The sequence below is a fragment of the Triturus cristatus genome, chromosome 8, assembly GCF_964204655.1.
Source record: "Triturus cristatus chromosome 8, aTriCri1.1, whole genome shotgun sequence".
NCBI lineage: Eukaryota > Metazoa > Chordata > Amphibia > Caudata > Salamandridae > Triturus > Triturus cristatus.
Window position 1 is genome coordinate 1,367,272,189 of NC_140591.1, and position 12,060 is coordinate 1,367,284,248.

Genomic DNA, 12,060 nt, shown 5'->3' on the forward strand with positions numbered 1-12,060 from the left:
TCATGCTTTATGACCCATTCCTCCAGCTCTGGCATTTCTGTGTAGCAGAGCTCTCTCCACCAGATAGCCTCCCCCTGGGTGAGCCATCATTTTATCAAAGCAGCCTGGCTAATCCTGCTAACTCTGACCAATCAGGGAAGAGGGAAGAAGGCAGAATTTTGGCTTACAAAGAAGAAAGTCTTATAACTTATGTTCTGTGTTCTTTAGGATAAATTCAACAATGGCATAGTATTGGATTTATCAATAATATTCTTTTAAGTCCTAGAATGTCATTTATTTAATTCCTAGTGATAGTTATGCGTTCATAAAATATTACAATGTATTGTATAAAGTGCACTGTGACCAACATGGTATTCTGGCGTTAGTTATTACCACTATATAAGAGAGAACAACTGATGAAAATCTGCAGCTAAAACAGGCTTTTAATGAGGAAACAGGCAAATTTTCAGTAATCTTCTGAATTTTAATAAGTCAGAGTGGGATCTTAATGGAGCTGGTAATTTGTTCAATATCCGAGCAGCATTCGCTGTAAAAGCACGTCCTCCTTGTCAGACTTTTTGAAATCTGAGTTCTTGGACATAGTTGCCATGGACATGTTATCCTATTAGGCTAGGTTTATACAATCGAAAAAATTAAATGGACAATTTCTCCATCAAAAGGGTATAGAAATATATTTTATAAAGGCCCTGCTTATAGTGACATGTCCCCACCCCACCCACCCCTGGGACATCTAGGGGAGACTACTTTAGGAGTCTGAATATGCAAAAATAGTGTAGATTCTCACTCCACAGTGCTCCTAGCACCACAGTAATTTTGGGAGGCACTTCACTACAAAGGGGAATGTGCAATGTGCAATATCTCTATTCCCATATAAAACATTTTATAAGGGCCTCCCTTATAATGACAATACCGCCACCCCTGGGACACATAGGCGAGACCCCAGGGGTACCTAAAAAGCCAAAATGTTGTAGTTTATCACTTTTTAAGTGCCCCTTCCACCAAAGTAGAGTTTGGGCACAATTTACATTTAAAAGCAGTGCTGTAACTCAGGGCTGCTTTTAAAATGACTTCAGGCTCTCAGCAGTGCAGAGGGGCTGTTGGCCTCTAAACTGTCATGCCCTATTATATTCTAGGAATTATAGGTAGTTTTAATCCCCGTGCCCTATTATCTAGTAGGGACTTATAGGGTAGGTCATGCCAATTGTAAGTATACCCTAATATATAGTGTACCCTCATCTATGTGTGTGTTTTCACTGTGTTTTCAACATAGTACTGGCCCTGGGCCTGGTTAGACAGAGCCCACCCTACAGCCTATTTTAGGTATGACTTATGAAATAAAAGGTAATTTAAGGCTTTGCATGGGGTTTAAAATGCCAAGTCTGTGTGGTAGCAGAACTGCACACACAGGCTCTGTAGTAGCAGGCCCGAGACATGTTTAAAGGACGACTTGTCTGGATGGCTCCCTTGGATGAGTCAGCATTTGAGTACATATCGTAGTTAGGGTGCGATTCCCTCTGTGCGTGTGTAAATGGATAAATAAGTTAGTATTTCAAATATCATTGGCTATCTCAGAAACTGTACGAGTCTCTAAATATGCATGTAAGTACCAGTATGGATTGCTTACTGGCTCTGTTAGTGAATCTTGGTGTGTGAAATTCTCTGTGTGCAAGTGGCTCAGCTAATGCTGGATACACAACTACTGTGTGACTGAGTGAGTGTATGCGTAAGTGGCTCTTTCTCTGTCTGACTGGGTGTGACTGCCTCTATGCTTTTGTAAATAGGATTATGCGTCACAGTATGGGTAAGCGACTGGATGTTTAACTTGGCATATACGTCTGTAACTATGCATGTAAATGACTGAAACTTCAAATTAGCAGGCCCAACACATGTTTAAAGGACTACTTGTCTGTATGGGTCACTAGGAGTGTCAATACTTCACAACATATCTAAGTGAGTGTTTCAGTCCCTCCTTGTGTGCGTTACTGAATGTGTAAGTAATTATATCACTATATGAGTGGCTCTCTTTGTAACTCTATGGGTGATAAATCTGTATGCAAGTGGCTGTATGGATAGCTTACTGACTGTGTTATTGAGTGTTGGGGTATATAACTGTGTGTGCAACGGACGTTGTTACTGCTGGATACATATGTGCCGTGTGAGTGTGCGAGTGAATGTTGAAGTGTCCCCGTTGTTGTCTGACTGGGTGTGCAAGTGGCTCTACGCTTTTGTAAATAGGAATGTGAGTTGTAGCAGTTACTCTTTAGAAATGTCTAATCCTCCTCTGCTTACCACTAAATATTTATTTATTTTATCACATGCCCTTCACTTATATTCCCTTTTACTTTTTGTAAAATGCCTGATTATCTCACTACTTACTTCAGTGTTTCATTACTTGTGTCATTGGCTACATTGGTGTATACGTTAACATATTTTTATTTAGCTGTACTAATCACTGTACTATTCTTTATTTCTATAATATACTCTCTTTTTATATACTCACTTTTTGTAAACATCCTACTGACTGTCATTCTCTTTATATGCAGTCATTCACTCTCAAATATTTTTTTATGCTGCAGCTTAATTCACATAACTGTTAAATGTGATTGTTGGTCTCTTTTTACCTTTCTCAGTATGAGTTTGGTTATCTCTATTCACAAGGTACTCAAAAACCAGGCAGAAGAAAGTTATACCACTCTCATACAATTGAACCATTAATTGTAACCTTTTAACTTTGTTTTCAAAGTTATACACGCTGTGAACAAATAGAAATAAGGCTTTCATATTTTCTAATAATACACCTCTTCTGAATGGTCAGAATTGTTAATCGTTTCTTACACTCTTTTAAAGAAAGCCCTATTTGGTAGGTGTTTTTTGGCCGCACCGCAGATCCACCGCAGTGCTCAGTGCAGTCCCCGTGTAACCTTGTGGTCGACCCATAGATCCATGTAGGAATCCAAAACATTTTCTATAAACTGCTCCTAAACAGTATCACTTATACAGCACTTGGTATTAATGCCTACATTTCGACACAGGCAAAAGGAACAAATGATGGACGGAATGCTGAACAATGCAAACATTAACCATCAGTCACAAAGATCTGGGTTTAATCAATTGTTATTTTGCTCACCACACTACCCCAATTTGGACCCAGCCATATGCAAATAAGTTTTGACCTATTCCTCATAGGAACAATCCAGCTCAAATTGCCAAGCCAGGTCCTCCCTGAACCGGAAACAAGCATCCTGAGACCGGTTTCGGGGTATCACCCCTCACCAGCCAAGCTACCTTGAATCCAGTGGTGCAGTGAGCATGGGACCTACATCTGGGCATACCCTTCCCACTTAGGGTGAAAAAGGCAAAAGGAACAACTGATGGACAGATTGCTGAACATTGCAAACATTCACCCCCAGTCACAAAGATCTGGGTTTAATCCATCGGTCTTTTACTCACCACAACACCCCAGTTTGTACCCAGCCATATGCAAATCAGTCTTGATCCTAGTCCTGATGGGAACAGTCCAGCTCAAACTGCCAAGCCATGTCCTCCATGGACTAGTGTTGGACTTGGCCCTTTTTTCCCCTGAATTGTTTCGCCTTTCCCTTCTGGATAACTCCTGAGTGAAATAAAATAAACATGTCATGTTTGGTGTGTCTGACCTTGCAATGTTAAATGCTGTGCAATGGTGGGCACACGTTTATTTTCACCATGGTAGAAATGTTACTTTTAAAATGGACGCTATTTCGGTCTGCTTGTGCCGCCTGCCTGAGATGGGTTGCCAGTCTAGTCGTTTGTTTACCAGCACCCCCAGCTTTTGGAGAGAAGCCTGGCACCCAGGGCGCTCTACACCTCCCCCCCAGTGACAGTTGGGAACTGCCACGAGCCTTCTAGAAGGTTCTAGCCCTTTCTGGTAGGTGGGAGGAGGTGTGGATATGTAGAGGAGCTGTGCCTCCATGTGCTCAGGCTGAACGTGGACTTGATTGAGAGGGGACACTCTGCCAGGAGGTACCGCCGCAAGGGCCTGTGTGCTGGCCCGTGTGCTGGCCCCTGAGCCCATCTGTACCCCTCTGCTGTCCACAGGGCCAGTGAGAGACTTTGTTGGAGAGAAGACTGCTATGTCAGAAGGAGTGCCACTTTATGGGAGATGACTGCTTCTAGGAGCTGCTGTCCTGTACTGATGAGTGCCCACTGTCTGCTGATCTTGCCCAGCCTGGCCTGCCTGCTCTGCTGCCCTAGCGCCTCGTGAGCGCTATACTTTGACTGCCTGTATTCCCAGGAGGTGAGGAGTGTGGGCACTACTTCCTTGTGTGGGACTCTGTATCCTCGCCAGCTCCCTAGCGCCTGGGAGGCACTACTTTCCTGATTGCCAGAGGAGGAGCTGACGCCTGCAGCACGGTGCTGTCATAGCGCTATATCTCCATCCCCAATGAGAGGAGGAGCATGGATCCTGCAGCGGACGTCTGGTGAGGGAGTCCCCCTGCATGTTCCCCTAGCACGTCGTGGGAACTATATTTGGAGTGACTGGGCTCTTCCTGCTGCCTAGCGCCGTGTGAGGGCTGCAGCACTATCCAAGCCCTTAAGAACTTTCCTGCTGCCTCGCGCCTCATGAGCGCTATCTTCTGGTTGCCTGCACTCCAAGGAGGTGAGGAGTGTGGATGCTACTCACTCGGGTGGGACCCGGGGACTGTGAGCCATCTAGCGCCTCGCCTCGCTGCCTCCAGTCCCTGCCCAGGAGAAGGTGCGTGGGTCCTGCAGCGCTGTGCTGCCAGAGAGCTATATTCACATTGACTGTGCTCTGCTTGCTGTCTAGCGCCTCGTGAAGTGCTACAACTGTTTTCCAGCCCCCAGAACTCTTAGTCCTGCATTCCTGGATTTAGCGCTGCAACTTTACAACTGCATGAGGAGAGCACTTTATCTATACTGCCCACCTGAGAGACAGCTACTTCCAGGGAGTGGTGACAATCTTTGCAACGTGTGTGCATGTATGAGGTTCGCCCTTCTGACTTGAGGCCTAATGCATTTCTACGCGCAGTGTAATCCTGCCATGATGTTCATGCTCTTATGCTAATGAGAAATGCCCTAATGATGCCTAATGTACCTGTAAAGATTCATGCCTAAGGTGTTTATACCCCAGGATTGGTGCCTATTGTATTTGATGATGCCTAATGCCATGATGTATGCCTAACGTGTCTTTACACTAATGATATTGCATTTATGCCTCATCTGTTTTACTGCATAAGGTGGCTGCAGGCTAATGCTATGCGTAATGTGTTTCAAAACCTAAGGTTGATGCCTGATGCCCTTTTTCCCCCCAAGGCTTATATTGTTGGTGTTCTGCATAATGTGTTTTTACGCCTATGGAGATGCCCCATGGATGCCTCATGTCATGGGATTCATGCCTCCTTCTAATGTGATGACGCTTATGTCTATGACTAATGCATTGATTCATGATAATGTTTTTTCCCTAATGCCTACATGGCTGGTTTTATGTTTAGGCCTAATGCCTTCATGCTGTTAATGTTTTCAGGCTAGTGATGTTTATACTCCATGCTTAGGCCTACCCTGATAAATGCCTAAAGTGATTTATGCTTATCGTAAGGTTGCTCAGTGCATGGCCTTGTCAATAACTACTGCATGGTATACATGTATTGCTGATGGTATAAAGCAATGCCAACGGTAATGGGATTAGCCTGAAGGTGTTGCTCATGCTTTATCCTAGTGTTTGCATGCTAATGTGATGATCCTCTATGTGTAGGCCTAAGGCTATTTGCACTGTGGCTAAGTGCATGATCCTGCCAGGAGGTACTGCCTGCTTTACGTTTATTACTGATGCTTCCATTTATTCTAATTGCGCTGGTGATGGTTCTGGCAGCGGCCCGATTGGCCCTGCCTTGTGAATAGTCCCCCTGTAAATGTCTACCTGGTGCCAGTAAGCACAGTACTGTTACAACTGTGATTGCCTTATGACGTGTTCTGCATAATACATATGCTGTTTTTTCACCTAATCTGGTGTGGAGTCTCTTTTGTAGTGTGTCCGGTGTGTCGCCTGTGAGTGTGCTGCGCAGATGGTTTACACAATGCCTCCGAGTTTGGCCTACCCGCTCCGCACCACGCTACCCCATTTCTAACAACTAGAAACAAGCATCTTGGCACCAGTTTCAGGGCATCACCCCTTATCAGCTAGGCTAGCTTGAATCCAGTTGCGCAGTGAACAGGGGGCCCACATCTGGGCATACCCTTCCCACTTAGGGTGACAAAGGCAAAAGTAACAAATGATGGACGGAATGCAGTCTGTTTTTTATTCTCCAACTCACTTTCAAAGATGGAGTTTGTGCAAAAAAAAACTAAAAAATCAATAGCACTGATGTGACATCTATGATATGGTTTGCTGTCCCATTCTGGATCCGCCATGCCTTACAGGAAAAATCAGTGGCTGTAACACCGTCTTACATAATGTGTGGCTACTGCCACTGTTACCTGGCAGCACTGTAGTGGATAGGTTGCTGGTTCAAGGATTTCCAATGGCAGATCCAGTAGGGCTCCACTACTTGAAACCCAAGCTGAGGTAAGGGAATGGCATGTATGGTGGGATGGGAGCTGTGCCAAATCCAGACTGAAAAGAAAGCCAGGTAACAACCAGGAAAGTAGAATAATCGTAGGATGAAGATAAACTGCAGACCAGAAAAACTTTCCTAGAATGCAGGATAACAAGCATGGATAAACTGGAAATTTTCAGAAGAAAATATCCAACAATAGCAGGGCTGCACGCAAGCAACAAGCGAACAAGGTGAAATTGCGGCATATCAAGTTCCAACTGTCACTCCATTATATATGATGGAAAAAGTGAGTAGCAAAGCTTAGAAATGCTGGTGTGTGCCCCAAAAATGTCTCACGACGGAGACACGGCCACAAAGAAAGACTGCTTGGGGCTGCTGTGCATCTAAGGAATGAAGATGCCACTGAGCAGAGCAGGCCAAATATGCCAACTGTAAGTAGCTTTCGTGGTTTAGGCAAGTGAGTTGCACAGCCGACATTCCTGACAAAATGAGGTCCTAAATTATTTATTGTTAGATTTGACTCTCTTCATTCAGTCTTTTATTAATGGCCCTCTATCACACCTGAACGGTTATGTAATGTTTTGTACATTCCTGGCATAATACTCTTGCTCCTATCTCATCAGACACTATTGCACTTCACAATACTCTTCACTATTACCCACTTTAATGGTACCAACCCAGGAGGAGGAGTTAACCTTGCCAAATTTAGAACTTGTAACCCGCAGATCACTCAATATCCCAGCAGCAGTCACTAGTGCACCTAACCAAGTTCATGGCAATATTTGGGGAGGCAATCGATGAGACAAGGGGTGTGTCCGAGGGGGCATGGTATCCGAGATGGTGAGTGGAAAGCTTACCACGCCAAATATTCATCCTTGTCTGTGCTCTGTAATGGGCCATCGCAAACATCTTTTGTCATTTATATCCGGGCTGGGAGATGGTGTTAAAAGGGAAGGCACTCCAAATATTTTACAAAACCCCCACCCCTATTACTAATAATCACACTGTGGATTCTTTTACACCTTAGTAACGCCCGTCTGACCAGAATAGTATGTTTGGTAATCATGTTTATGATTACATTTTTAAAACGGTAACAGAACTTAACTGCAAAGTTTAAATAAGTTTAGACATTTTAAACATTGCCAGTTTAATAGAATAATTGTGAAAACTTTTGATTTTTCTTCTCTTCACTGTGAGTGAGGCAGTCGGCATTCAAAAGTTTAAAGACCACTGCCTTAAGCTATGTTATGCTGTATTGATTTTCGTTATATTTGAACAGATCTGTTGGCCTTGAGTTTCGGTCCATTTGATACAAATACAGTAAATAAAAAAATAATTTAAAAAACTAAATAAGCTTTGTGAATCGCTTCCCTTATTTACAGGTGGAGAAGAAAATGGACTGTGACACTCGCGTTGTGACAACCAAGCTTGCCACAGAAGTGCCATTCACAAGTAAATCCCCATAGACAGACCATTCGCAAGGCTCCAATAGGAGTTGAAGTTTAGGATGATATTCGATAGTAGAAATATTATATTGTATCAAAGCTAATTCAGAAATCATTGTCTGCATACACTGAAAGCTACCTTGCAGTTTGTGGCTTTCAAGCCCTATGTTCAACCCAGTCTGTGCTGTGGCATCACTGTCAGTCAGCTCCAATGGCAGAGAAGTGCTAATTTTTAGGTCGAGCCTGGGCAGTGCATGCGCTGCTCTGCGAGGCATGCTGTATTCGAGTATGGACTTGAAGCCCCACCCACTCTCCGCCCAGATTTTTCATTGGCTTGTGTCATTGTCCTTCGTAAGCGCTGGCTTCTGATTCATTAATAGGCTTGTTAGTCCCTCCTTAGTACCACTTTGTCTTCATTTGTAGCCTCCCATGAGGACTGGCCCTTTTACCTCTGTTGTTACACAGTATGCCTTATTTAGTCTGTAAGCACGATTTTCTTTAATGAGTTTCTCCTACTGCAGGCATGACAGCTTTCCTGCAACAACAGCTGCTCACTTGCTCCTTGGCTACAGCTCCACCCCTTCACCCCTTACTGCCCCAACCACCTCCCCGAGGTCTGTTTATTTTTTTCTTTTAATTTCCCTTCCCCCCCTCATCTGACAACCCTCTGTTTTTTTCTAATTTACATTAGTAGATAGATTAAGTGATTTGATGTTAAGATAACTGGTCCCCAGCTCCTGAGTCGGTAGCTCTGACCGCTGAACCAAATCCTCACCCTCTGGGGGGAGCACAATATTATATATATTTGCTTGTTTTACACTTTAATGGTGGCCTTGCCCCTTTACTTAAACGAGTCGAGTCTAAGGATAAGGGCGTGGCTGTCATTAAAGTGATAGCGCAGCATGAGGCGCTTTTACAAAAAAAAGCATTTGCTTTGCAATAGGTGTCGCATTTATGAAACTCTTGGAAATGTGAGACCTATTGCATTGCAAATGCTTGTTAGGTCAGGCATTAGGCAAGAACTTGTGATCTTACTAAATAAAACATTTTTTTAATACTTGTGTGGGCTTTCAGGCAGCTGCCTTCAGTCATAGATATGTTGTTTTACAGTCAGTGATGGCAAGACGCACATCCACACACAAAGTAATTCCCTTCAGTGCCAAGGAAAACGAGCACTGGCAATGTCGAAAGACTGGCAGCCAAAGTCAGACTATTTGCCTTTGCCTATGCTTGTTTTCTCTTCCTTCCAGAAACGAATATTACGCTAAACTTTCCCAAATGGATTATGCGCAATGGGACAAATAAAAAAACACCATTAATGAAACAATATTGACAGGAATGGGACAAATTAAAAACACCATTAATTAAGTAATATTGACAGGCTGTGTTTCTCGGGAGATTCCCACGAGTGTTATTTTTCCACTTCACAGGTTTCCTCGTGGCTATTCTATGGAATGGAGTCGCCCTTTGAACCCTGTGCTCCTCTGACATGTGCCCCCACTGCACCCTCCCTGTGACTTTCTGTCATGTCCCCCCCCCTCCCACTTCCGGGATCCTGTTCTGTTTCAGCTCTTCACCTGCCTGCCGCCTTAAGCCGTCAAGTGAGCGCATAGCACATTTGACATTCTATCGTACGCGCCACTTGAGACCCACTGCCTAGCGGAGGTGTCAACCCGCCGCGACATCTCACGTCGTGCAAAGGTGACATCTCGTTTGGGTTGTGAACAGTGCGCGCACGTGAAGTGGTGGGAGTGAGGAAGACGCTTGTAACTGAGCAGAGGTGAGAAGAGCGGTATCGTAACCGAAAGGAGCTGGCTACAAATAGTTCACTCTCCCGTTTTTCGGAGAAAAAATACCTGTTAAGTGCACACACTTTAAATAGAAAAAAAACCAATGTAATATCATTGTACTGTGCAGCATGTAAAAGCGTCTTTATGATTCTTCTACCCGCAATTTCATTGATTCTGTCTGCTTGCAGCTGCAAAAGTGTTAACAGAAGCGGGCTTATTTACAAGACCCTTGCGCCACCCTTAGGTCACTTTTCCTTAAAAGTGACGCAAAAGGCTTGTAAATAAGCCCCAATGCTTTTATGGCACTATTTTTTGACGTAGATATTGTAAACTTGAAGTTAAAATCTTCACTTTATTTTCGTATGCACGGCAGGGTTAGGCGATTTGCCCCACATTCTTATGATGCTGAGCCGAGGAAGATTCGAATCTGGGTACCCAGCTCTAGCCGCTAGGGCACATCTTTTCCTTCGATTGGAGAAAGGAGCCGTCCTCAAACAGGTCTGAAACGCGTACACAGCTCAGTCAGTCACTTAGCTGCTCTGCTCCTAAGAACACAGAAACCCATTTGTGATTTTTCTCCCGGAACTGTTAATTATTACCTGCAGACAAACCCCGGGCGCATCTATTTCCTTTAGCCATAAATCAATGGCCGCTTGTTGTTGCTGCGGGGCGGTGAGTGGCAGTTTTGCTACGCTGTTAGATGTGTCCGCGCGCTCACGCGCTGGTACGATATTACTTTCCTAAATTGCCACCCACACAGAAGCACAGCTGGAGCAATCATTTTAATCTGCATTCCCCAAAACGAATCCTTCAAGCCAGGAAGAATTCTTTCTCTACATCTTCAGACAAATTATTAACAAAAATTGATCATTTGGCCTCTTAAATGCTACCACTTTATACGTCACTACTGGTGTTGACTGCGATATTTCGACCGATGAATTGGGGGTGAAAGTCGAAGCCAAATTAAAATTTCAAATCGCATTGTCTGAATTTTGATGAGCTTAGCCAACATGTTGTTCTCTTTATTTAATTTATTGCTAGAGGATAGCCCCGCATTGAAATGTGTGTTGGTCGCCTCATTTACAGCTGTATTCGAGGAATGTTAGTAGGAGTTTTCTGTGCATCTGCAGTGCAATCATTCTTAACACGTGACCAATAATCAACCCGCTCTTTCTGACACTTCAGTATAATTGCCAGAAAATACCATTTTGTTTACAGCTGCCTGGGCTAGCAACTAGGAGCATGTGAATTAAATAAGCGAGCCCTTCATTGCATCGCCAAGTGCACTAAATACAGTATCACCCACTGGCCTCATTACTGCATATAATGCGGATTTGTTGTCAGAATTCATAGAAAAATCATTAATTTCCCACCTGTGCTTATAGACAGAACTACCGCTTCTGTCTGGTTGACAGTGATGGTGTGAAATAGAGGTTGAACGATGAATTCTTTTTTTTACATTGGTTTGATGTGCAACGGAGGATTATTTCACATATGATGAGGGATGTCCTTTCCTTGTACTTAGATAGATCTCTCACATGTTATTCACAATTAAGTTTAGAATCCTAGCCCCAGGATGTCCCTGCTTGGAAAACGTCTAATGAATCAAAATGGAGGGCTTTCCCCTGTGAGAAATGTGACATGCAGAGGCTACTTCTGTGTTGTATGAATCCAGGTACACGTCTGGGATGGGTGACAGCTGGGCTTGTGCACTCCCTCTAGACAGCCACACACAACGGGGGTTTAGTTATGGCTTGATGGACCAACCTGGGCAGAATGGGAGGGAGGAGCTGGGCACAGCCTCCACTCACACCTGAATATGCTGTGTCCTGTCCCCAAACAAGGGCTGCATACCCCCCCCCCCCCCCGTAGCTAGTCTGGAGCAAAGGACCTCTGTGTACTTTACTTTTTTTTTTTAAAGTCTCCCTCACTTCCAAGGCATAACTGGGTATAAGTACCAAATCTCAGACACCACCACTTCAGTACGCTTCTGGACCTGTGGATACTTTGCCAGGAAGAAGGACTGCTGTGCCGCTGAAGGGCTTCCATTCTGCTAGACACCTGCTGTGCTGAGCAGCTGCCTGATGCCCTCTTGCCTAGTTGAGAACTGGACCCTCTGCATTTCTTTAACCCAGAGTGACTCCAAGGGCTAGTTGGCTGACCTCTTGACCTGAAGCCTCAGAGACAGAACAGGCTTCCAACAATCTTGCATCTGCACCAGGACTCTGCCATCTGTAAGTCTACCTGCCAAAAAGTGCCACTCCAGCACTG

The 12,060-nt window shown here is 44.3% G+C and overlaps 1 protein-coding gene across 1 annotated transcript in view; it reads right to left on the minus strand.

Moving 5' to 3' along the window:
- The window catches only part of CYYR1 (cysteine and tyrosine rich 1), a 265,183-nt gene that overhangs the window by 13,972 nt on the left and 239,151 nt on the right, over positions 1 to 12,060 (minus strand). The gene's annotated exons all lie outside the window — the stretch shown is intronic.